Consider the following 26,047-nt stretch of genomic DNA (forward strand, 5'->3'; position numbering starts at 1 on the left):
TGGCATGTACGAGTAGAATTTTAAAATAAGAGAAATATAATTTATCATGTTTCATTCTCATAGTCTTAAATCGGAAATCCCGACTATCCGAATACCGGTTAAAGAGACGATCTATTATCGTAATTTCGATTCAGAAAATTTAGAATATAAATCTAAAGGTAATATTACATTTTTATATAAAAATATTTATTTTTGTTTAATTCTGATATTTAACGATCATATGAAGATAAAGTTATCGTATCGTCGAAAAATCCGATCGTTCTAACAGCTTGTGTTACGATCAGTTTGTATAATTGAAGTTCTACTGTATGTATATCTAAAATCGATAACGTAATGCCTAATATACTGGATTTGACGAAACAGATAGTCTGATTTCCAGAACGTCCATAATATAATCCGCGATTTATATTAGTCGTCACAGAAATCCACCATTTTCATCAGAATATCATTACGTTTCTGCTCTTAAACGGGTGGCGAGCTCGCAACGGCTCTCCGAGTTTCCCTTATTCGTAATATTCCCGGGCGGCTGTCGAAAGCTTCGTATAAGCGAGAAATCGGCTTCTCGAAGCGAAATCGAGAAATCGACTCGCTGAGAATGTTCCTCGTGGTCGTACCTAGGTAATATAAGATCCGGCCAGGCAGAATCGTTGATAAAAGTCCCGAGTCGGACCTCATCGGACTACCGCATAAAATTTCAATAAATCCGGATCCGTGAAAAGGACTCGGACAGAAGGAACGTATAGTCGATGGTACAAGCCAGTTTGAACTTATTCCCGACTGTTACACGAGAGGGAGGGTCTAGGTATTTGTTCGATCACTGGAACTTCTCTTCGTTCAGCTCCGACACTCTCATCGAAACTCCTTTGTCTTCCACGGCTGTTATCGAGCCCTGATAAACGTTGAGAACCACCTTAAAGGGAACCGTCGTTTCTCCCTTTTTGTTCTTTCTTTTTTTCTCCCCTCTCCCTTCGATGAAAACCATGAAACAAGTGATTCTCATCAATTCGATGTCTGTTTTTCCAATTTGATCGGAATTCTTTTGAAATCATGGCGAATTAAGACTTTTTCCGGGCTGTAGAGAAGCGAACCCAGCACCGATGAATCGAACGAGCAACTTCGTCAAACCATTCCAAGTTATTCGAACGCGACTGTTACACCGGCCCTCCCGTATTCGCGATTGTTCAACGGCCTGGAACTCTCCGCGTCTCCTTCGTTCGACACTCCGGTTCTCGCCCAGCTGTTAAGTCCTTTCGTCTCGAGGACCTTTTGTCGGCGATGTTTGGAATTACCCCAAGTCTCGTCCCGACTCGTTAATCTCGCAAACGAGGTCTCCGTGAACTCGATCGCGGCTCCTTTTCGTCGATTTCAGAATTAGATTGGAGACGTTCCTCCGGTTTCGTCATCGCTTTTCACGATCGACGAGTTTGTCGCCACGATTCATCCGCAATAAACGATCGAAAATTGTGTTTTATCGCGAGAAAGATATTTCGTTGGAAAGCTGTTGAGAAATTTACACATCGTATTAATATTTAAAAAAAACAGACGTTAAAAGGATAGTCTTTGGAGTTGATAAATAAATTGTCACATGGCTTAAGCATTTTGAACTACCTTACTATCTTACTATTACCTCGTTTTTCAACATCTTACGAATTCGTTTAGGATCCGAGCTAAAAACGCGAAAACCAATTGTACATTGAAATATTAGAGAAAAGGACGAACTTAGAGTTTACCAGTCGATGAGTCAGTGATTTGGTCATCCAACAACTCGTTCGTTCCCAAAGAATAATTATCTAAAACGAAGTTTAATGAGACAGAAAAAGAATCGTAGCTGCTGTGAACACACACACTCTAGCTGCACCAGGTTTCGACGCGTTCAATCAACACGTATTTTAATGAACTACTACTGCTTTTTCGCCATTTCATTTTGTTCGGTCTACTCTTTTCCTTTTTCTGTACCTTTGACCCTCGTCTTCTTTTCGCTGCTCGGAAATCCGGACAAACATAAAAATGCAATTAAGGAAACGCCTGGCGTCTGGCAGAGGCCGCATACTTCTTGCTCCGTCGTGAAAGGTGGCTTCTTCTTGCTCGTCCCGACGACTTCCTCCTGTACCACCCTTCATTACCTCTTCTTTCTCCTTTGTCTTCCCTTCGAGCTGCCTAAATTCAGTCCACCGTTCCGTTGGCTTGGTTAAATGGCCGCAAACCCAGGAAACAGACTAGAGGGAACGCCACCGTGACATCGAACTTTGAAGCATCCAGTTCAAGCAATTAAAAAGTTCTACGGTGAAGGGATTCAATAGGCGATCGACCAAAGGAGATCCTTAATCGTCCCTGGTATTTTGATGCCGTGTTCCTTCCACGAAGACGATCACTCTTCTCCTATTAATCGTGAATTCTGAATACGACTGGAAAAAAAGAAAACCGTTCTTCACTCGTCATCGATATTTTAGGATAACGATTTGAAATATACTGTCGCATCGAAGAAGGAAAAATATCAGCGAATGAAATCTCCAAGCTAAATCAAGAAAGAAATCTTCATAATCACAACTGTCGATGAATCGAATCGTGACTGTCGATGCTGCTACGAGGTAAATGGTTAAAAGGCTCGCAGTGATGCATCTGAATGCTCGCAAACTACATAAACAAACACTTCGGACGTTTCATCGGTTGGAATCGACGCCTGTCGCCAGGTCTGGCGCATAGTAAGGTAATGAAGCTATCGGCGAATGACAATCCGTCGCAACTGATCGAATTTTACGGTCGAAGCAGAGTGGAAAAGCGAATTTCCCTGCCTGCAGGCCGACCCGCTTTCATCGTGGGTGTAACGTTAACTTCGTTTGCGTTGATGCGCCTGAAACGTACGCAGTGTTACGTTGTTAGGCGCTTGACGTGCTCGTATAATTTCATGCATCCGAGGTGGCTACGTCACCATCGTGTCGCCGGAAAATTGGTAACCTAATAACGTGCTTGATTATTCGACAACCGTCCGCGGTAATTGCCGATCGCGAAATCTTTTCCCGAAACCTTCCCGGATAACTTCGTTTACGTCGCATCGAACATCGTTCAAACTTGGGATCGCTCCAATTCATTTACGCGTTCTGCGTATAGTAACTCTGCTCCGATAGTTAGGCTTCAGATACGATAAACGATTTACGTCTTTCTTTACGAGAAATTATGGTGGACAGATACTAAAGTCGAAACGAAGGGAACGTTGTACGAATGTGATAAGTTCATTGGTTGGATACAGTTCTATTACATGGTAGACGATCAAAGTTACACGATAAATTGCCGGACTACTTTTCTTCCCCCAAATTTAAGCGATCTGCCTAATATCATGGGGCCTCGATTTTACCTACTTCATCTTCTATAATGGATAGGGAAAGTTTGAAGTGTTAGCGAAGAAGCTATTCTAGAAGTCATCGTGGCCAATTGCAGCTTTCCAGAATTGGATATTTGGAATCTTCCGGAATCGAATGTTCGAAATGTAGATTCGATCGTCTAGAGCCTTTCAGAATCGACTGTTCGAAACTTCTTGAAACTGAAGATTTCACTTTAGTTGTTCATCTGACGAACTATCTTTCTACGAAATGAAACATAAGAGCGGAGAGCTGAATCGACTGATTCACTAAAAAACGAAATACACGCTAACGATGTAGCTACTATCTTCGCAACATTTTCTGTTCGTCGGAGAACGCATGCATAACATTGCACTCATGTACATTGCGTCATTAACTCTTTGCGATTGCCATATTTTCTTTTACTACCAATTAATCGAAGCAACAAACGTTTACAGTTTGAAATGAAATTTCGAATGCCGCCACTGAGGCGCACATTCAGCTGCATAAAATTAAAAATGCAATCCTGCCCAGTCTTGCATCGTCATCACTGCAAGATCGCCAAAATATTGCATCGATCTTCGCTTACGCCAAACTTTAAGAGGAAAACCCAATGGCCATCGCGAAAGAGGAAAACCCAATGGCCATCGCGAAAGAGGAAAACCCAATGGCCATCGCGAAAGAGGAAAACCCAATGGCCATCGCGATTGCAGAAGTTCTACGATGAAAAGTTCGTCACCGTATCCGGTGTCCAGACGGTATCTGGTAACATTCGGCTGGCAAAAATGGCTTGGAGAAGAGTCGGTGCAATTTCGAGGGTCGGTCGCTTTGTCAAAGGCGAGAGAAGAACGAGCGAGAACTGAACGAACTCTCAGCAGAACAGAGAAAGCGAAACTGGACGGTGATGGGACTAGACGCGAAATGTCCTGATATTTCGTTCCAACCTCCGGCCCTCGAGGTGGGATATTAGACGATAAGCCTGCGAAAAAAGGGGTCGTTGGACGGATGAGTAGAGAGCTGCAACGACCGCCTGGCTCAGAGATTGAACTTCATCTAAACTTGCGACAAACTTTGCTCGTACTTGCCGCTATCTCTCATACTTCTGTCGAATCTCCGCCTACAACCCTTAACCTTGTTCCACTCTGACGGTGCCGCTGGGAGGGATGAGAGAAAGTTAGGTGACAGGCAACGAACTGCTTCTGTTCTCCTCCGCCAGAAGGATGTCTCCTGGTTCTTTGAAACCAAAAGAAGGTAAACCAAAAGGGAAAAGCAGGTATTCAAAGGATTCGATTCAAAGGAGGACGAGATAAAGACGAGGGAAACGAAAGTTGAGAAAATTCGAGTGTCTACCAGGAAAACAGAAAGTAACATGTTTCGCGATGAAACGAGCTAAAACGATCAAAAGTAGAAATCAAAGGAATGACTTAAGAGACACGAACGTTATCAATTAACGGCGTTTGTCTTTGCCATTCGTCTTGCGAATTTCTTCTTGAAAAGATCCTCTTCAACGAGCTCCTATTTTCTCTTTAAAGGAAGGAATAAAAGAAAGTAGAGGAGGAAGAGATAGGGAGAAATCCGTGAAATTCGACGCGCTCGAAAGCGAACAAATCGCGTTTCAACGTTGACGTGCCGCCAGAGAGCGGAAATTTGCTACCGAACGGAAGGAAGGGCCGATAGAGCGCGGTCGGAGCAGAGGTACCAAGCTGGACGTGCACGATCCACAGTCTGGATTATATATTTTCCAAACGCATAGCAGAAGCTAGAGAAGGACGAGAACGCCGGCCATCCGGCGCGCTTAATATATCCGCATTATTCTTCGTCTGGTGAAAACTGGCCTGGTCATAGAGCTAGTAACTGATGCAAGTCCCTGGCGGTAGTAGTAGTAAGGACAGGCCAGACAGAGGTAGATTAATGCAATCCGCATCAATCTCCATCGGGGTTGAAGGGCCGTCTTCCCTCCAGGAAGCCATCAGCATCGCCGTTCGTATTCACTTACGCCTGTTCGCCGTTATTATGCATCATTTTGCTCTCGCTTTTTTGGCCAATCATCTCATCGCCATACCGGTAGACCGAGTGTTCAGGCAAATGGACCGATTACCGTCGAGTAGCCGCGCGATGTAAAACATCCGTGGCCCAACAGTTCCCTAGTGATAATTGAATTTTTATCGTTGTTCCCTTCTTCGGGGCATTATTCGTCGAGCTATTACGCGAATATCTCGTTATCGATGTTCTTTGTGGTGCTGTGGAAAAAAAAGGACAAAAAAGAAGGAAAAGAGCGTTCCATTAGGGGCCTGTTAGTGGATTTGTCAGTAGACTGCCTAGGCGTCTGCTTTTAAAGGGTAGGTCAGGGATTACGTAGGATTGATACGCAGGAAATATAGGGATGATAGAAGACTTTCGCTCAAACATCTTAAAACGTCTTTCATTCGTAGCAAAACTCCAATATTTCATATACACCGCTCGAAACAATTGGTACAACAAGTAATTGTTTAGATTCAGAACTTTCAATTACATGCAGTTTTTAGTAAATTTTCATGTGTTTCTTATATACGAGGTACCAAATATTTTTGTATTATTTTCCTTTATCACATATTTTTTTATGCTTGACCACATACAACAACTATTCCAGTATTTTCCAGTGGTACACATAGAATATCTACGGAATATTTCGACAATTATGTCTTTGCTTCATATTCCTGTAGATGTGAGTGTAGAAGAACCTCCACTTTTTCTATGTAATTCGAATAATCCTCGTAATAATGAGAGAAAATCACCTATACCACGATGCATTCGTGTCTTTCGTACTTTTCGTCGGTTTCGAAACATAGCAAGGCTATCGAGTTAACGTACGCCAGGAAGCAGCGCCTTTTCATTTTTATTATCGCCCGGTTATTGTGCGGCGGCGAGCATGTGTCGCGATACGTGCGGGCAACGCGAGCTTCTCAACGATAGACACACGCGTCAGGGTTGAATATGCGCGCATAATCGCGACCTGGCGTACAAAGCGGTGTCTCGTAATGGGCATATCCCTGTATCCTGATAAAATTCCCTCCCAGATCTAGCCCATTCAGGAAGCGTAAACCCGTAAGAAACGACGACGGTCGCTATTCGAACTACCCTGTGAATTGCGGGTCATCCTCTATAATACTGACACAGACGGAAGAGAGAGGGACAGAAAATATCCTTAGCTGTAAGTTTCCTCTATCGGTTTCGTTGATATCATTCATACTACGAAAACTATAAAGAAATATCGCGTAACTCAACGTGTGACACAACATCAAAGATTTACTTTATCAGTGAGTTTAAGAGCTCGTAATAAAAATCATCCTCTATCGTCTCTTCGATTTCTGTTCAGTATATTTCAATTCTTTCGTATTTTTTGTATATAATTAAATAACGAAGTTGTAGTCCTAAAATTTTCATAGAACCGTATCGTACATGTACCTATATTTCTCTTAGCCCCTGATATTACTCTGACGATACATCCATGGCAGATTAAAAGCCTCCGGCAGATACGATATTATTAGTTCTATTTTACATCAACTTCGAAACAGCGTAACGTCTACTGTACTTAATAAAAAGAAAAGAAAGTAGGAAAGATGGGTAAGAAAGTTTTCGGGTAATTCACGCGCCAGCGTTCAGGGAGCGTTGTAAGTCACCTCGACAACACCCTCCGGAGCACTCGAAGCCGAAACGCACACACCCGTGAGAAAGAACGAACCATTTCCAAGGGTTCTGTGAAAAAAAAAAAAGAAAAAGAAGAGAGGGTCGGAAGACGAAGGAGAGAGGAGGGAACGAAGGTATCGTGGAAGAGGCTAAAAGTGGCGGAACTCGCACCTCGCTAGGATAGGTATCTTAACGATCGTGTCTGAGGCGGGATACATTGGGCGTGAAATAAGGCGCCTTTGTTAGGGCAGCTTTTCTTTAGAGCCGGCACCCCGCCTAGCCGCGACTCATTCCCTCCAAGCGTTCGCCTTTAGTTTCCTTCGTTGCCACCCTCGCAACCGCAACCTCCGTCAGGATCACCGAACAGAGGGTCCACACTCTCTGACGCTCCGTGTCTTTCGCCAGGATCGTTCTGCTCGAACTCGATGTAGGAGGACTGACAGAAAACGAACGTTTCCTCGAGACGTTGTAATTTACATTGAAAACTAATACTTTTGATCCAGATCAAACATTTATTTGGTAGACAGTTTTATTACAGCATATTTGGAGCAATGGGAAAAGGAGGATTTCGATACCAAAATAGGAATATAATTAGATAGAGTCTAAAAATTATGACTCAATGGCTATGGTTAAGGATTTTTATAATTTGAAACTCGTTAAGGACTAGCCCGCGCATTTTTCACGCGATATATCCCCAGGCCCGAGCATTCTCTGTCTCTTGAAACAGACTAGGAAAATTCCTCTCTGCTTTTCTCTTCTCTTGGCTTCGAATATTTTCACCTGGGAGCTGAACATTGCTTAACCTTGAAACGAAATCGAATCGGTGGCAGACGAGTGATATCGTATGCATTCCGCGCAGTCGTCACTGTATCTTCAAGCCCGTCACGTCTCACGCTCCCCATATACGATGTGGAAATTTATGATAGGCTGGCAGGCGTCCTCGCGTCCCTGTAATCCCTTAACGCCGTTACCTGCAACACAGTCTTGCTTTCCTTATTTCTACCGATCGTTCACGGGGAATTTCGAGCCGCGACATTATCGTCGATCACGCGTCGAATAAAGAACACGATGAAACAGAGGGTTGACATAAACCAGGGCGTCCCTCGTTCAAGATTTCCAATTGATATCAACGCATAATCCCGCTTCTATATACCTCCGTGTATCCTCTGATTTTCCTCCGAACCGAGGTCACGCGTATTATTCTATCGTTCTTTGATCCGATCCTAGATTTCGTATGTTCGCTTTGACCCTAGCTACCCTTCGAACGGATACGGAAAGAATCGAAATCGTCCACCTCGAAGATAAAGATAATGGCAAGATCGAGCAATACGGATTTTCCGACAACACGTACAACATATAGGAATCAAAGCACGACAGTTCGATGGAATCTGGCAGTTCCAAGGCGCCCAAGTTTAACCTGCGAGTGTTTGCTAATGAACTCCCAGTAGCGCAAGTAGAGCCGGTCAGTACATAGTCGGCCACAGAACTTGAGGAACCTCGTTAATGAGAATAGGCATCGCGAGTACCGTACAACTACCGTGAAACACAAACGTTTCAACAACGTCTAACGAAGAAACAGCTACAAGGTACAATAGGGAGGCGCCGGCAAAAGGTAAACGACACATTGTTCTCGTACCAGTGCAGTGGTAATATCGAGTATACAGTGGACCACGTTGTCAGGGACGAGTAATATACTCGTGGACGCTCGCTAGTGGGCCGAGCTTGGTCAACTATAATTCCAAACGCTTAAATAATGCAACGAATGCATCCACAGACCGCGCATACGCGGCTACATTCGAGCGACGCGGTTTCTCGTCGACCGCGTTTTCCTCGCCGATAAAACTTTCACGACTATCCCCGGATCGAAGTTTTATTGCGGCTTATCGATTATCTGCCATAGACGTAATTGGATTATTTCTCTGTTCAGGACATTGATACCTCTCCCCCCTCCCCTTAGTCCCTTTCGACCCGATTCGTTTAACTACGATGAAATTGAACTCGGTCAACGACATATTTTTTTTTTTTATCTTCTCGCGCCCCGAGGAAACCGAATCCGGATCATTTTGATGCTCTTAAATCAAATCGAGCGACGGGGCCGTTCTGCGTTTATCCGCGTTTCATAGGCATCCCTCTCCGATTTGTCTGTACTGAGTTTGTGGAATACGTTTTCAACGATAAATTGAATGGGTTATCCATAATATTAAAAGTAGACTAAAAGAATTCAGTCTTTGTTTTCCTACGTCAAAAACAGATATCGGTGAAAATCTGTAAGTGGATCGACGCGTTTAATGGTCGGACGTTCCGACGTTTGCCGTTCCACCGAGGATTTTATTACGAGAACAGAGAAGGTGGATTTCCGGAAACATGGAAATAGCAGTTACTCGAAATCGAGGTCAGATAGGGCAACGGTTTCTAGAAACGTTCGGTACGCTCGATTCATATTATAATACGCCAGAGAAATTGCTCTCTTTCTCGTCTAGCAACGCTGCATTGCGGAACACCGTATTGCGGCGCGTTTGATGCAGTTCCCTGGCGTAAATGTGTCGTGTTACGATAGATCCTCTTCAACGGCTTTTGCAACTTGCTTTATACGTCATACCTGGCCATCTTACAATAGCGCGACGCCCAACTATAAATGTATATCGATTCCATGCCCACGGAGATAAATACGTCACACGGCGTACAGAATGCACGACGTCGGTTTTGATACCAATACTGATCTTCAAAGCAGCCGCGTTAGACGCGTTTCGATCGCGAGATGTTTTTCCAATCAGATTTAATCTCGACGTCGCGTGTTCAACGACTCACGGCATCGAGAACAGAAAGAAAGAGGAAAAAAGGGAAAAGAAAATGAAAGCGTATCGTGTAACGGGATCTCGATGTTCCCCTGCGACTGATGAAAACGAGGCTGTATCACTATGAAAAGTTTCGATTCCCAGCTACGAGGAAGAACCTATATTATGTCTGTCGGTCTCGAAATTTCTAAGGGAAGATCGATACTCCGCCGCGATAATTATTTAAAGCAACAACCCGGGATGGTTTTTCCATTACTTAGTACGGATTAAATGAGATCACCCTTTTTCTTTTTACGACGAAGAACTGAACATGGTTTACGTAATTGATGAGGTTTGAGGAAAGTGTTAGATAGAAGAAACCAAATATTTCGTGTAAGATAATTCTGGACAAAATTGATCTGTGATAGAGAAATTTGGATATTACTAAACGTTAAAGTGTATTATTATATGTATCTGTAAGGATTCTGAAATTCATGACACGACGCTTTAAATAAATGTAACTGTTACGTATCGTTCCCTGTATTTAGTTCGTTTTTGGTAGAAATGCACTTTTCTCGTCTCACATTTAGTAGAATAACGAGATCATCGATATCCAAATTGATGTTATTCTCAGAATATTAACGATCACATGACGTGACAAATGAAAGCATAGAAATAGATGCGCAACAAATAGATCATAGCCCGAAAGTTGACCTAAAATTCGAGTTCTAAAATGAGTCATCAACGTCCACATACATGTTTCATTCATTTTAAAGATATGGAACACATGATTAAATAAAAATTAAGAACGAGAAATGTAGAAGTACGATTTATAGACAGAAAATAAACCTATTTAGGTTCTAAAATTGGTAAATCTGTTACTTCTAAAATGTGAAAATTAAACACGGGGTAAAAAGCAGGAAAATAAAGTAACGAAATGCTACCAAAAAATTAACCCAAAAATTTATGCTGCAAGATCACCAAATCGTTACAGTCCAAATTTCTCTTTATACCCAAACCAAACAACAACGCTAAATGAAAATTCGATACGAGGGAACTGAAAATACCAATCGGCCGTTAAGTTGAAAAATTAACTTAGAAATTGGATTTCTAGAATTAACGTTAAATGGGGAGAATTTTCTCGAGGAAAACGAAAACGTAAATTACAGCGAGAGAAATCGTTCGAATAGTACGGGATTCAGCAAGGCGTCTAAATCCGCTATTCTTCGGCCGAAGAATACGCGTCGCATCCTATCGATCCCTGGGCGCCCGGAAAAACGTATCCGACCGGGCGCATTCACGCACGAGGAGGCGCGGCCGGCCGCTGAAAATTTCAATCCACGATTTCCATTCTAACGAGAGGCGGCGGACGTCGATCGCGGCGCACCGCCAAGAGGCTTTCAATTTCATGCAAATCGGCGGGCATCGTTGGAAGAGGTGCACAAACACATCTGCGTATCTCGACAGACGTAGACCCGCGCGCGCGCGTCGCTTGCTTGTTATTAAAATGCTTACACTGGCCGGTGGGTCGTCGAAATACACCGGATATTGCGGATTTTTCGAGCACCACCGCAGGAAACGCTCGGCCATTCACGAAAATTTCTGTCTCCGAATGTTACTCTTTTTCCGCCCCTTTCCCTCTACCATTCCTCGAGCTTATGAAAACCAGCTACCACTTTTTTTCGGCCTTCGATAAAGGGGAACGATTCGAATCGAGGGATTTCGTTCTGCTCGTTATGTTTCGCGCTCGATAATTCCGACGGGCCCGATGTTAGGGGATGAAATTGCAGGATGTGAACCTACAACGGCTCACAATCGTACATGTACATACTTCCAGAAACTTTCTATGAATATATCGTATGGAGATACGATAGAAGATATTTTCAGATTCTATAAGTAAGCTATAACGAAATTTGACCATTATCATCATTTATTTAGTTATTTATTTATTTATTTAACAGGCGTATAGTGGTCATATTAAAGGGTATAGGATACACGAGTATAAGAACTGATATAGAAAGAACAAGCATTAAGTACGAGCAGTGAGTTTTACAATTTCATCGAAGATGCTATGGCTGCTTTAAAGCAGGTTACGGTTCCGTGAAAGAAGTCGACGATTTCGCTAGCATCGTCCACAGTTGAACGAAGTCTATTAATACGATCGGACATACCTATGTTAGTCCGGTATTGAGCCATATAAAAAAGTTGCCATTCTAATGGGAATTACAGGAGCGAGTATCATATTAGTAAAATTTGAACAAGAAGCTGCATGTTATTTGGTGCAAGTCTGTATTTCATAGAGATCAGAAAAACATTTCCACGATTAATCCATTATATTGATAAACTTCAATATTCAGTTTAACATTTATTATATGTTAAAAATGTTGTTCACACTTTATACTAATTTTTTACCGGATACACCGTCTTGTAACTTCCATAAACATATTGAGATTGATTCCTAGTTTTACCGATATAATCACGACAGCCGTGATCTCATTATAGTATTAATAATGAAAGTTTTCTACGATAAGTATCCCTCCTACTATTTTCATGAATCACTATACATGTAGATGTGTATCGAGGCTGATTTCTATCTTATAATTTCGGTCCGGTAACAAGAAGAGGAGAACGAACGATATGAAAAAGGAATTACTTTGGTCGGCAAAGTTTCGTCATTTTGAGGCTGCAATAAATACTGACCTGTTTTATGCAAATTACTGGTTACAGGCGCGAAACTGACTACCTCCCTTCAGTCCCGCATAAACGCGCTTCCAACGCCTGTTATTAAAGCGCTTATGGTACAGCGTACTTCCGCCGAAAAGAAGCATTTTTCTTTTCTTTTTTTTTTTTTTTTTTACGGTGAATGGCGAAACCCGTAGGAAAAGGAAGGGGGATCGAGAGGAAGAGGAAAAAGTGAAATAAAAGAAGAACGGGCTGGAGTAAGGAGAGAATGCAGGAATTTTAAACAGGTCACAGCAAACGTTTCTCCATTTACATTCCATACATTTATAATCGCGCTGTAAATTGTACAACAAAAATATCGTAGGATGTCCGTGGTGGTCTACGACCTGAGTCGGATCTCCGCGTTAAATATTTAAAATAGGATGATAGGTCTTTCCGCATAGCGTAGCGAAAAAATTTTGTTCTCCGATATAGATAGAATATAGAACACCTTCTTAGTATGTAGTTGGAACAAACATTATATGTATTAATATTGCATTCCACGAAGTATAGAGCCAACTATAGAGCTGAATATGCTGATACTTGTGGGTCGTATGAAAATATTTGATCTGTCTTTTCAATTTAGAAGCATTAAGGATTATATAGATTATCTTCTGTTAAATAAGATCAGCATTTATATGTCATCTAAGAATATTAGAGGAAATATTATATTCTTCGCTAAAAATATCGGATTAAAAGTATCAGATGATAGTCTCGATTCGATTTGTTAACGTCGCAATTTCTTCTGCTAATCACTTCGACTGCTTTGGTGGAAATTCTTATGTACTTTGTGCAAATCATTAAGGTACAATTAGAGCTACAAGCCATAATCTATGTACTTTTACCTTTTTTTCTTCTCTCGTGTGAATTACATTATCGATTGGATGTTCACAGTTCGGAAAGTTATCTTCGCGCAATACTCAGCAACAAAATCTCACGACCTTTATTCCAGACTAATTGAAAACTTCTTACGACCACAAAACTAATGATATTTCGAACCATGCTTATTAACCCTTTCTTTTCGCGTTTTAACGAGAATTACATGGTCCCGAAGTTTGACATTACCTTTCCGAAACGTCACGTACATCACGATCTCCATTAACAACGCGCAGCAAAACTCCGTTTATGTGAACTTGTCGGAGGACAAATAGTTTACGTAATTGAAATTCATATCATGGGAGTCCGTTCGTTGTTCCCGTTAACTATTACTCTTCGTTCGTGTTCGAATAAATGAATTTAACAAACAGAAATTCATTCAAACCTAATGGAAAATTTCATATCTAAGGCTTCGTTCAAACAAGCAGAATTCGTATAAATGGAATTCTACTGCATAATTATAATGATAATATCCAATTTCTATCCATCCTTCGAGAATCCCGATGAAATCGTATATAAAGCATCGGCGTAATTGGCTCAACAGTCCGGCGAAACGAAGCGGGAAAAAACGAAACGAGTAGCATCCGGCCCGATAATACTCTTTCCTCTCAACCCCTTGGCAGCTTCTTTCGTATTCATCGGCAATTTTCGCCGCAGTGCGCAAAACGTCGATAAATCGCATTATCCTGGGAACGGGCCACAGTCAGCGAGTGTCCGGGTTTATTCGGCCACGCGTTAAACTCCCGTTAGCGACGGTTTTTCCGCGATGGAACGCGCGTCGGGCTGCCATTATCCTCGAAAGCGATATTTACAAAGCGGCACGTTTCAAGGTGTGCTTATTAAATTTTAACAACGTCCTGTCGACGCGTCAATAAGTGTGAACCGTAAAGGAAAATTACGGATGGCCATGGCAAACGCTCCTCTAAACTCATGATAACAAGATAACAAGGTGATAACAGGAAATCGACCGTGTACACAGGTACGTGGACTATACGGCTTAAAAGAACCCGTGGCCCGTTTCTGAATAATTCAATCGCTGCCAGCCGGTCGAAGTATGTACTTCCTTTTTTCGGGCTAGGTTGTGTAATATACGAATACTGTAGCGCGTCACGCTGCTAATTTGGCACACGAAATAACTAGTTTGCCGAGAAATTAGATTGCCGTAGAGGCATGTCGTAAAGTGGGATTCCTGAATGGCTGTGTATCACGTTCGTGTATCTAATAAAGAGAAGGCGAAGGTTATCTTAATAGGCTGTTTTTGGAGGCAAATCTCGAAAGATAAACCTGGATTTGTTCGCCAAATATTCTGTATTCAACATCAGAATTACGAGACTGGATAAAATGAGCAATTATTTAGTAATTTTTCATTGAAATTTTGTACGTTTATATCGGTATATTTCTGAAGATTCAAGCGATCTTTTTATAAAACACGCGGTTAAAAGCGTGTTTTATATCTTCTCACATATCTATCATTTTAATTTTTTTGATACGTGATGCATTCTATACTTTAATCTTTGATAATTCAAGCGTTAAGACATTTGATCGGTTATTTGAATTAAGTCGGCAACATGTATATGTATAATGATCTAAAATAGTAATTGCAACATTAAAACAAAATTAAAACTTCGACCGTATCGCTGTTTAACGTTGAACATAATAGGACCAACAGGAAAACAACTGTAGTCCGGTCTATGATGGTTCTCTGCACAGTAAGAGGATAATTACGGATTTGCTCGTTCAATCACAGCGTTTCGGTTGAGCCACAGTAGAAGAGCTACGTTCTTAGTCGTACGTAGCTGAAGCGATGGTAGCGCAGCGTTTGGCACGAATCGGTTTCCATCGATGCACCTTAATTGCGATTGCACTCGCTGCTCCGGTGGAGAGCTCTCGTCAAATTTATGCGGCGGATAACAGGCGCATCGCGAATGTTCCACGAACCGTCGTAAATCGAACAACGCTCCACGGCTACGAAGAATCGGAAGAGTTTTCATTGCCGCGACCAAGAAGGCGAACAAACCGAAAGTACTCTCGTCGATCCTCTTTCGAACTTGAATTACCTTTCTCCATTATTTCTCGTCTCTCTTCTTTTTCTCTTTCCACCTTACAAATAAATTACCAATGGCCAGTATTTCGTTGGCAGAGCTAAACACGAATCTCGCGTGAACACTCGTTTCCTCCTATTCTCTGTTCGCATCTAGCTCGATAAGGGGTAGAGAAGGATCACTATAGGTGGAAAAAGGGGGTGAAAACGCGACGGAGGATGCACTTGGCACGAATCGGTTCTCTCCTCCGGCGGCCTTAATTGTAGTTACACTCGGCTCCGTGGCTATCGTCGAATTTGCCCGTTAATGCCGATAATGGGCACGCCGACGCCCGGCGAAGTTGCGGCAAGTGAATGTGCGGCCGGCGCATCTTATCGTCGTCTCTGGCACACCGTGTAAACGTCCGCTAGATAACAGCCGATCCGAATAATTATTTTCCGGAGGCGCTGTTTAACGTCCAGTAGGTAGCAGAAGTTTCGCTTAGCTTTCTGTGTCTCTAAGCTTGCTACGAACTTCCGTTGTAAACTTTTAATTACTGAACAGTTCATCGTTTAATCCCTACAGATCACGTTAATTTCCTTGCTGCAACGTTAAAACCCTCCACCTTTATTTTACCGTTTTATTCTTTCATTTTGTTTTATCGCCTACCCGCCCTCCCCCCGCCTCCTATCTTGTTTATTCTTCAACGGTGGAAAAAAAGCGTTAAACGTTGGCGGATAAACACAGACGCTTTTTGTATCGATCGATAAGCCGCCATTCAATGCCAGTCACTTCATTGGCGGCTTCGATACCGAACGCAGGTTTCGAGCGCGCGAGTTCATCGGCAATTTCGTGTGTATACCACCATAGAAAGAAGGAGGAAGGGGGAGAGCTGGAAATCGGCTTTGGTCACACGTTGGCATCGTTTTTCGCGTACAATGCACGGCGACGCGGGGCCGATCCTTCGAACACGAGCGCATTTCCCCGGGACACGTTATTTCGTCGATAAAACCGTTGAGCTCATTGACATTCTGCCAACGGTGCCGGATTGTACCATTGCCCGCGCTACTTCCTCTCGCCGCCGCTCCCGTATCGGCCATCGCATTGTACCGACTCAATTAACGACGCCATAAATGATTCATACCGATATATTACACGAAACGGAAATTACGGGAGCGGAATTGCCGCATGCCCGACGAACGTCTACTCCCTCCCTCCCTGACCGGCGAAATAAATTGACCGGGAAAGTTGCAGCTAATGACGCACGGCCGCGATGAAATCGCGCGAACACTTCCATTTCACGCGGATCCGTGTTTTCCGGATTAGCGGCGCCACCGATCCCATATCGGGATAACATACGGACATACTACTCGATAAAACCTATGTGAATTCTTTTTTTTTTTTATTCTCCGTAGTTAAAATGAAATAAATTCACATTGTATCGTATCATTTTATGTTTAAATAATTTTTCGTTCGTGAATGTTGAAATTTTTGATAAAGGTTTATGCGTGGAGATATATTATCGTTCAGGAATATTTGCATGTTCGCTTGTTTCCGACAGAATGTATTTTATTATTGGACGAATGAAACTGCAATAATTCTCTTTTTTACAATCGTTACTGATATGCATATAATAGAATATTATGAGGTGACTAAATTGATTTTTTAAAATCATTATGCCTTAATAAAACTGACGTTCGAAATTATGAAACTGTGCAGGAAGTTAGATTCAGAAGATTCTACTCGATTGATAAACAGATTTCTAACAGACTGTCTTTTTTAACTTAAGCAGTGACATTTAAATAGTAAATATATCTAGTGGCATGTCTCTGTACGCATCACGATCAACTTGCACAATTTCATCAAATTCAAACACTGTTGCCATAGAAGAGTTTTTACGTATAATTTCCGGTCTCGATAATCCCAAAAACAAGCTGAAACTGTACGTGAACGTAGTGGCATTTTCTTATACTGAAAATAGTTACGTTGATAAAGATTCAAACTTTTAAAAAAACAGACTTGCAAAGGAAAGAATCGTATCTCGTATGAATTGCTCAATGCTCCTCGTAATAAAGTATGAGGGGTTGAAATCGATACAGCTTTAGCCAGAGAATCGTTTCCGCAGACAAAGAGCCTCTCGTAAGATATAATCATTCGAAAGCCGCGTGCGTCTCGGAGGAAAACGGTCCGCGTGTTGCACACACGTGCAACACGGTCGAAACCCTCTTCTCGTCCATTGGCATTCACCGGACCACGGCGAATTTCATTTATATGCTAACTCAAAGCCACGCGGCGGTCCCTGTTTTCACCTTGAGATCCCGACGAAACGTGTCGGCCTCATCTCGACGCCGCTTCCAGGGGACCACTTACGCAGCCCCGCCGACGTCAGGGACAAGTTCCTAGCAATAATTGATCCACCCTCGCTCCCTTGTCCGTCACGAACAGAGAACAGCACGAACAATTTTGATCAACGTTAATGATCAACGTTAAATTTCATTAAATAAATTAACACGCACACCCTCAAATACGGAAGACCCGTATGTATATACAACAACGTAATAACCGGAGGTAATTCAATATTTTATGTCAACTTTTATATTACCTGTTATCTACTTTTCATTTAATTTTAGGATAATCTTTAATCAGACTCATATTTTTATGGACTTAACTGAACAATTGATATCTAAATACAGAGTTGCTTCGTCTACTAAATACTACAATCGGGGCTTTGCTTTGAATATTTTTTATTTACATACCATGTGCATCCTCTTTAAATGCCCTATAAATCCATGAATATCCACCATTTAATAATAATAATTTCACGGGTAATTTGGTTCTTTAACGCATTGATTGCCGGTCGATTTCATTCAGCTGTACGTTTCGTCAATCAATTTAGCACGTTTTGCTCACAACAGCGAAATGATTTTGCGCTTTTCAGCATGATACATTATTATATCCAGATATAATATAATATCTTATTAGAAGAATAAAGTTAGAGCCATTATGGTATATTCAGTACTTTATATCGTTCCAACGATACTAAAATTGGAAATTGAAACTATGATCGTTTCGTTAATTTGGAATACTTTAACTGATCCTAGTACCAGCCGCCTGTGTTTCTTTTCTTAGTTAAATTATCCTATCCAGTATTTGTTCGTTTCTTCAGTTATGTCGAAATATTTGAAACTCCCCGTGATTTTTTAGATTTTATGCGGAATTACATCACACAGGCTATAAAGACTAAATACTTTAGCTTGATCGAAAAGAAACAACGATGACGCAAAAAAGTACTGAGATGTTTCGAAACTATAGAAAGAATATTTTATATCATGGCAATACCAATGACGAATAGACTAGGCTGATATAGCGATCAACGTGTTAATATTAACGTGGTATTCTTAACCTCATTCCGAGTTATTTAACTTCTTAATTACCAGATTGACCCGAATTTCCTCAAATTTACTGCAAATACCCACCAACTAAGCATGAGGATTTCCGATAGCAGGCCAAGCGCGGGAAATTTGAATTTTCTCGCGGAGCTCGCGCGATTGTGGTCGGTCCGTTGGCCGGTTTAATCGCAGCGTAATTAACGCTTGGCGATAATTAAACGGCCACGGGAGCAGCCGCGGGAGTACGTCGTTATAGCGTTGAGACGCGCGCATTGCGTTGCACTTTCTCACTTTCTCTAACGTTCTCTCCGTTTCTCTCTGACGCTCCCTTAAGCGCGATAATTCGTCCTGACGCAGCCGTCGTCCTTAGAAGGGGCGTCGTCGCGGAGGAGGGACGACACCCTCGTATAACGAACGTTGGCCGGGCACGGCTCGTTAGCGGACCGGCCGTTAATTGAGAGTTAAATTTCTGTTCTTCGTGGCCTTTGTTTACCGCGACGTGGCAGAGGAACGCGTGACGCGCTTGAAACAGTCGTCAACGCGAAGGAGAGATCCGCGCGTGAAAACGAGTCGTTGCGTTAATTAAAATGATTACGCGACTTTGTTCACCCGTTTGATGCTCGCTTCATCAAAGTCACCAAACTATTCCGACCTATTTAGTTTATCGTGTTTGTTTTCCTTAATTATTCGCCATGGAGGGCTCTCTAACGAATGGTAATCGTACAAATGAGTCAAATGTGCCATTAAACATTCCTGCTATTAAAAGCACAGGAGGCATTAACATGGATATAGGTATTTTCACGTTTTCTCTGTGACACATTTTTCTTTTTCGTTCATTGTGGAACGTAATTGCGTGTTATCTGATTGCACAATAAAATGCAAACGCACTAAAACGAGATAAGAAATGCGAAACGAATGAAAACGGTTTATCACGTGGGACACGTGTCACGTCGTAAACTTTTCTTCTCCGTGTTTTCTCTCTACAGAATCGTTCTGCTCTCATCTTCGCGAAGCACTCGAGGACGATAGGTGGCGGAAAAAGAAAGTTTTCCTCCGGGCGCGAGAAATGTGTCGACGCGTGTTATGAGAACGAATCGCTCTAGGGGTTACGTCTCCCTAGATGCCTCAGCTACGAGTGGATGAGCGCTGAAATCGACCAGGTTTTACAAAAATTTTGCATTCTCAAAACACGTGAAATTATAATGAGTAATTTAAAATTACAATTATAATAATCTCTATATAATGGTAATGGTTTTGGTAATTATTTTAAGCAAGCAAATAATAAGAATGGGAATCTTGTAAAAATGCATAGAATTTTCCATTGGAACGCTCCACGTGTACAGCAAGCACAGCTAAAAGAGGAATCGACAGAGCTTGAAAAACGTGTCAGTTTCCGGAGACAAAAATCGTTGGTGCGTGAGCAGCGTCGTAAAGTTCCACGATCCGACCGTTGTCCACTCGAACGGAGGGGCGTTTCGGTTTCCCTATGCAAAATTAACTGCTCTATCTATTTTGCAACGTTCCACGTGAACGCGAAATCGTTCCTCGAAACGGCACATGGAAACGCATCGGGATAAAAAATTACTCTCGTTTAAGAACACGAATGAACTGCATTTGTAAAGACAGAGCGGAAACGTAGGAAAAGCAAAAATACAACGTCAAAGATCCGTAACTGGAATAAACTGTCGGTGTTCACTGGATAGGCACTAGAAGGTATACGAGAAAATTTCGCAATTCCGACGCGCGCGCCCGGCTCGTTCGCCACGGCTTCGAAATTGCGAGTGTAAACATTTTCGACAAGGACTTGTTTTTTCAAAATCCACGAATGCATTGTGTACATTGGATGTAGCAAAGTCAGAGAGGAAAATTCGTGAATATTGAAATATGCAAATACAGAGTGAACATGAAAATCTCTTTCTTTGGTGAATTTCTCTAAAATGATAACGTTAATTCAATGAGAAAGCGTACAGGAAATTTATTTATCCAGAGTGAAATACTCGTTATAATATTTAGTACATGAAAGAAACGTATAAATAATATACTAATCTTGAATAAATAATAATTGTGCTCGCATAAAAATATGAATTTACGTAAATATCCACGGTCTATTAATAACATTCCTATATCATTATGTCGTAAAAAGTTAGACGAAATTAAAATCAAACGATGTGGATCGTCAAGGACGAAAGGATCGAAGCAGAAGGTCGTGACTTCCGGTTGAAGCGTAATCGTTGATCGTCTAGCAGGAAAGGGGAGTGGAAAATAAAGTGGCGACTGAAAGCGGGCGTGTAGAAGGGATGAGTTTCAACCGCAAGTAAATGCATACGGATAACACAGGTTGATACTAGATGACCTATACGGGGGGTAGGGGAGTTGATAGAGGGCCAACGAACCCTTCTTACCCTTTGACCCTTTCGTACAAGTCCCTACCTCCCCCCCCCTTAGGGGAGTCACCAACAGAAGGATCCTCTCGACCGGAAGTGCTTTGCAATGCAAGTCGCCGCTATGAGTGTGCGAAGGTCTTTGTAGCAAGGTGCACTACGATGCTTGTAACCAAGTGCACCGTACAATCGATCGACGAGAGAGAAAGATGGATCGAGCAGCTGCGACAGCCACGCTAACCGCTTTTCATCCTTTCACGTTTAAATTGAGTCGCGTCATATAAATTCGCATTTAAGAGTAACCAAGATTTCTTGAAACCTTTGACTTCGAACCGAAGCAGCCTCCTATTGTATCCTTTATTTCTGTCGGTCTTTTTAAGACACGATTACGACGGATGCATATTTGAACAAACTGACGTTCCGCAACGTCGCAACATATGAAGATCGCAATTCGCGTATTCGTAAGGATCTATGTACATATTTGATCTCTTTCGTGTATTGAGTTCAGACCGCCATAGCAGTTCATTCGAACACGCAACCGTGATACGAATACGTAACCATAGCCTTATAGGTACATACGTACTTCTCAGTTTCCTTTCTGCGAACAATTTATTCTTAACAGCAGTACGATGTTACGATTTTTTTATTACGACGAAACAAGACATTGGAAAATATTCATTGAACCTTCATTTTCATTCCCTCCTTCAGAAGGTGTCGACATCGGTCTCGGGGTTAATAAATCATGTCTCTGGATCTCGTTTCGAATAAAATTGTGACAGACCGTGCACACGAAGGTAACGTCGCACTTAACTGCGTATATACGCGCAAATTATTTGGACTAACGTTGTACAGAATGTTGGACCGATGGTTTACCAGCTCCGTTATTCGAAATGAAGTGCTCTCTCCGCGGACGGACAATTCGCGGAAGTCTGAGTGGAGGAATCGAGTGGACGCAGACCGTGGCTGAAAAAACTATGAATAAATATTCAAGCCTCGTCTACTGTTTCCCTGGTTTCCTTCGAGAGAGAAAGAGAGGAAGAGAGGATAGAAAGGCAGAATCGTGTTCAAGTGGACCCTCGACACCGCACCAAGCCCGTTTCTTTTTCCTGCTTACGAAGTTGTCCCTCTCATCCCGCGAGAATCGTAACTCTGTCTTACACCAGTCACCCTCTATTTTCGTCCCTTTAGTTCGTTTTCGTAATACCTGACTAGAGAGACAAGAATCGCAACGCGAAACGAGACGCACGAAAGAGAATTACTAACGACACGAAGTCCTCTGACGACTTCCAAAATCGTATTGTTATTTTGTCGAGAAAAACTGTCACGTCACGAATACAATAATGAATCGAGCTCCACGAATATCTTGAGCGTTGTGTTCCTATTGGTCGTTAAAAATGCAACGATGTGTTTTTTTCTTTTTATTGAAAGTCTTTTGAGTAATGAGAATGTCGATGTTTTCGTATTTATGGGGGTTAGAATGAGACAATACAAAGGTTATGTTTCTAGGAATTTCCCAATGTCGAGATTTGTATGATTTACGCTGAACAATCGCCAAAAATGCACAGGGATTCGAATCAGGCTAGGTTTCATAAAGGATGAACTAGAAGAGTTTTCTGGGAAAAGAACTCACCGTACAAAATGACGAACTGAGTAAATTGCATTGGTAGTTTTAGTCCTAGTTTTTAATATTACTGAAGTTCAAGTTGTAATTATTAGACCGCGGATTTTTACACATTTATGGGAAATTCGAAGGCGCAAAAATAAACAGAATGCACATAGTATGCAAAGATACTACCTACGCAATAGGATAGTACTCGTAATAACATTTCGTAGGTAAAACAAACTTTCGCGTAGGTTTTTATTTTGGTAATTATGCTTTATTCTTTTCATATGTGCAAACTAAATAAAAATTTCATAATTTATCCAGATGTCTAGAAAATACACTGGCCGTCAATAAATGTACCACCGACCTATAAGCTCTTTTTTCGGGAGACTCTTCGATTTATAACTCTCAACACGGAGAATATATAAGCTGTAAATTCCACGTTTCTATTCGTTTTTCTCTCTTGCGATTCGATCGTTCGAATTAAATGGACGAGTCAACTGGCTGAGGTGTCGTTTAATCGTAACACATGGGCTCGAGTTCGATCGGTCGCTAGCTGAAAATTTCACGCTCAAGAAATATTAATCGGACGATCGACGCAGCCCGTTGGAAATAGGTCGGCGACTGGCATCGTCCCGTATTTTTACTCATCGAACGGCTAACGAACTTCCGCCAGCACGAGAACCAAACGATTTGAAAACATTCCGCTCCTTGACACGCGATAAACGATGTTAAACGATTTACGTGTCGTCCGTTGTTCCTGCCGCCTATCTCTCGGCTCGTCTTCTCTCTCTTCGCCTTTCTCGTCGTTTCTCATCGCGTCGCGTTCTCTCCGTTGGCCAGCGTGATAACGAAATTTCAGGAGATCCAGCGAGCCGCGCCGCTTTGAGCCGTGATAACTTCCGGTTCAGCAATTTCATTGCTCACGCGAGTCTGCGCTTAGCTCCTGGATTTAATTTATCGTCTTCGTTGGAGCAGCACTCGGGGATCGTGTTCCGTTCGCCCTTCCCGTAATTTCTCTATCCATCGTTATGGACGTGCGCCACATTCGTCGCCTCACCCGAAATAATTCGTCGACCTGATGTATGTACTCTGTCCAATATTAAAAACGGGACGTTCCAGCTTGTCTCTTCCCCTTCTGTTCGTGAAATATGATTCTTGCAATCGTATTGTACTGTTCAACTCTTAAATCCATGATTTTTTCAGATGTAATAAAATAATAATGTAACATACTTAATTTTGTGATACGAATATAATTCTAAAATGACCAAATTATGTCCAAAATCATTCGTCGATCTAATGTCTAAAATGTACAAGCTTCGCGTAAGCTAATTATAGTGAAAATATAATAAATTACTTATCTCGTTAGGTATAGATATAGCAAAGTTACTAAGGCACTTTGTTTATCTTTGGCCGTAATAGATTTTATCTACTCTTTTAGCTATTCTTAACGATAGAATGACGTTAAAATCGAAGAACCAACAAAACTCTAAGTATGTATCGTGTTCCCTTCCTGTAATCTTTAAATGGTATGCACTATCCTTTTAAGGGTTGATTACTGTCCACTTATTAACTCGATCGATAGCTGCATTCTTTAAATATTACTTTTATAATCAGATAACGATTTGCAAATTATCGAAATATAAAAGTGTTATTCTGACGTAAGCATAAAATTACGACGTATATATAGAAGGGTGCAGAGCGTCATTAAATCGACCTTGAACCTACCTTAACGCCCTCGTAAAGTTGCTCGTAAAACGTAGTTGTCCAGGTCGCGTAGGGTTGTATAATGTTCGACGAAGTGATTTGACGCGGTGACCACAAGGCAGGGGGAAATTTCGGCGGGTCGTTTCGAAGACGGCGACGCGACGAGCTCCTGGCGGCGCACGAACCGCGAAACTTGCAACTAGGGGACGAACTTGTTTCAAAGGCGTCGATAATCCTGGCAGGTGATTAGAAATTCTGTCGCGAGACCCGAGGTCGAAGACTCGGGGGTATTGGACATCCTTATCGAGTTTACGCGAGTTCTCCCGCCTCGTCTGGTAATTAACTTGCGCAGTGGGGAATCATGAGAAGCACAGGCTGGTTGGTACACGCGATATCTCGTCATCAGTGTCGGATGTGATACACAGTTTGCAAGCCGTCCATCATGTATCCCTGATACTCGACGCGCCTATCAACGAGCCATCCCCACATATCGTTTCGAATCGAAATCCAACGTTGGCGCGAAATTGTTGCAAAATGACGATCGATATGATGTGTAAAGATACGTTTAAAGCAACGATAATCGATGTTTCCGCGCTCCGGTACTCTTTTCTAACAACAAGGAGCCGCTAAATAAACAGAGAAATTAAAGAAAACGACTATCAATTACGGAAATGGTGGAAACCGAGGTGAATATCGCGATGAAGCGCCGCTATACATAACGGACGGTAGGGTGGTGACGAATGAATCCATAAAACTCCACCCTCTGGCGTTCTACCTCGATGGGCTCCGATACTATCTGCAATTATGCTTACGAAACGCTCGAGCTATTTTACTTCGGACGTTCAGCACCGGTTTGGCGAGCCCTTACCTCGTGGTTAGCTTCCTTTTCCTCGCGGTTATGCACGGGGAAGAGCCGGAGAGAAATGTCGCCAATAAAAACCGCCGTCTCGTTGCACGACTCGTATATATTCTCGCGCTACTCGAGTACGACCATTTCGCATGCAATAACGTTTTTCCCGGTATCGCCGTTCAATTTCATTCTGCCCCTGTAATCGACTCAATAACGAAGCGACTCGATCGAGCAACAATTGCAGCTATATGGAGCAAACGAACTAACCTGGGTGGCCCAACAGGGAGAACGAGGCTCTCCTCCTCTCGTTGGCCTCTAAAAAGAAAGAGAAAACCGCAGGCGCGCGGCTGTCGATACTTCTTCTGCGGACACATTGTTTCGGCAACAATTTTGTTATCGCGCTGATAGGGGTAGCGAAGCCGATACGCCAGATTGCTCGTCGACGAACGGTCGCTGCTTTATCGGTGGTAATTTTACAACGGACAGACAATAACAATTCTCTCCCTTAGAAGGGAGATAATAGATATCGGGTACAGAATCGAAGGAACGATTCTTCTATTTGGCGGAGCGAGAGAAAATCTGACCGTGCGCCGTCTCTCCCACGGGATACAGAGAGAATGGTTGGCCCCGGCGTTATTATCAGTTCGTCATCTTTGTCTCAATCGTTGCCAACGACCGGCGGTAACCCTCCCTCTCCTCTATTTCCACCGCCATTTCCTTCTTT

The 26,047-nt window shown here is 42.3% G+C and overlaps 1 protein-coding gene across 1 annotated transcript in view; it reads left to right on the plus strand.

Moving 5' to 3' along the window:
- The window catches only part of LOC138180829 (protein Fe65 homolog), a 157,520-nt gene that overhangs the window by 97,684 nt on the left and 33,789 nt on the right, over nt 1-26,047 (plus strand). The gene's annotated exons all lie outside the window — the stretch shown is intronic.

This window comes from Bombus flavifrons, chromosome 6, assembly GCF_040668555.2.
Source record: "Bombus flavifrons isolate JBK064 chromosome 6, iyBomFlav1_principal, whole genome shotgun sequence".
In the NCBI taxonomy this organism is placed as follows: domain Eukaryota; kingdom Metazoa; phylum Arthropoda; class Insecta; order Hymenoptera; family Apidae; genus Bombus; species Bombus flavifrons.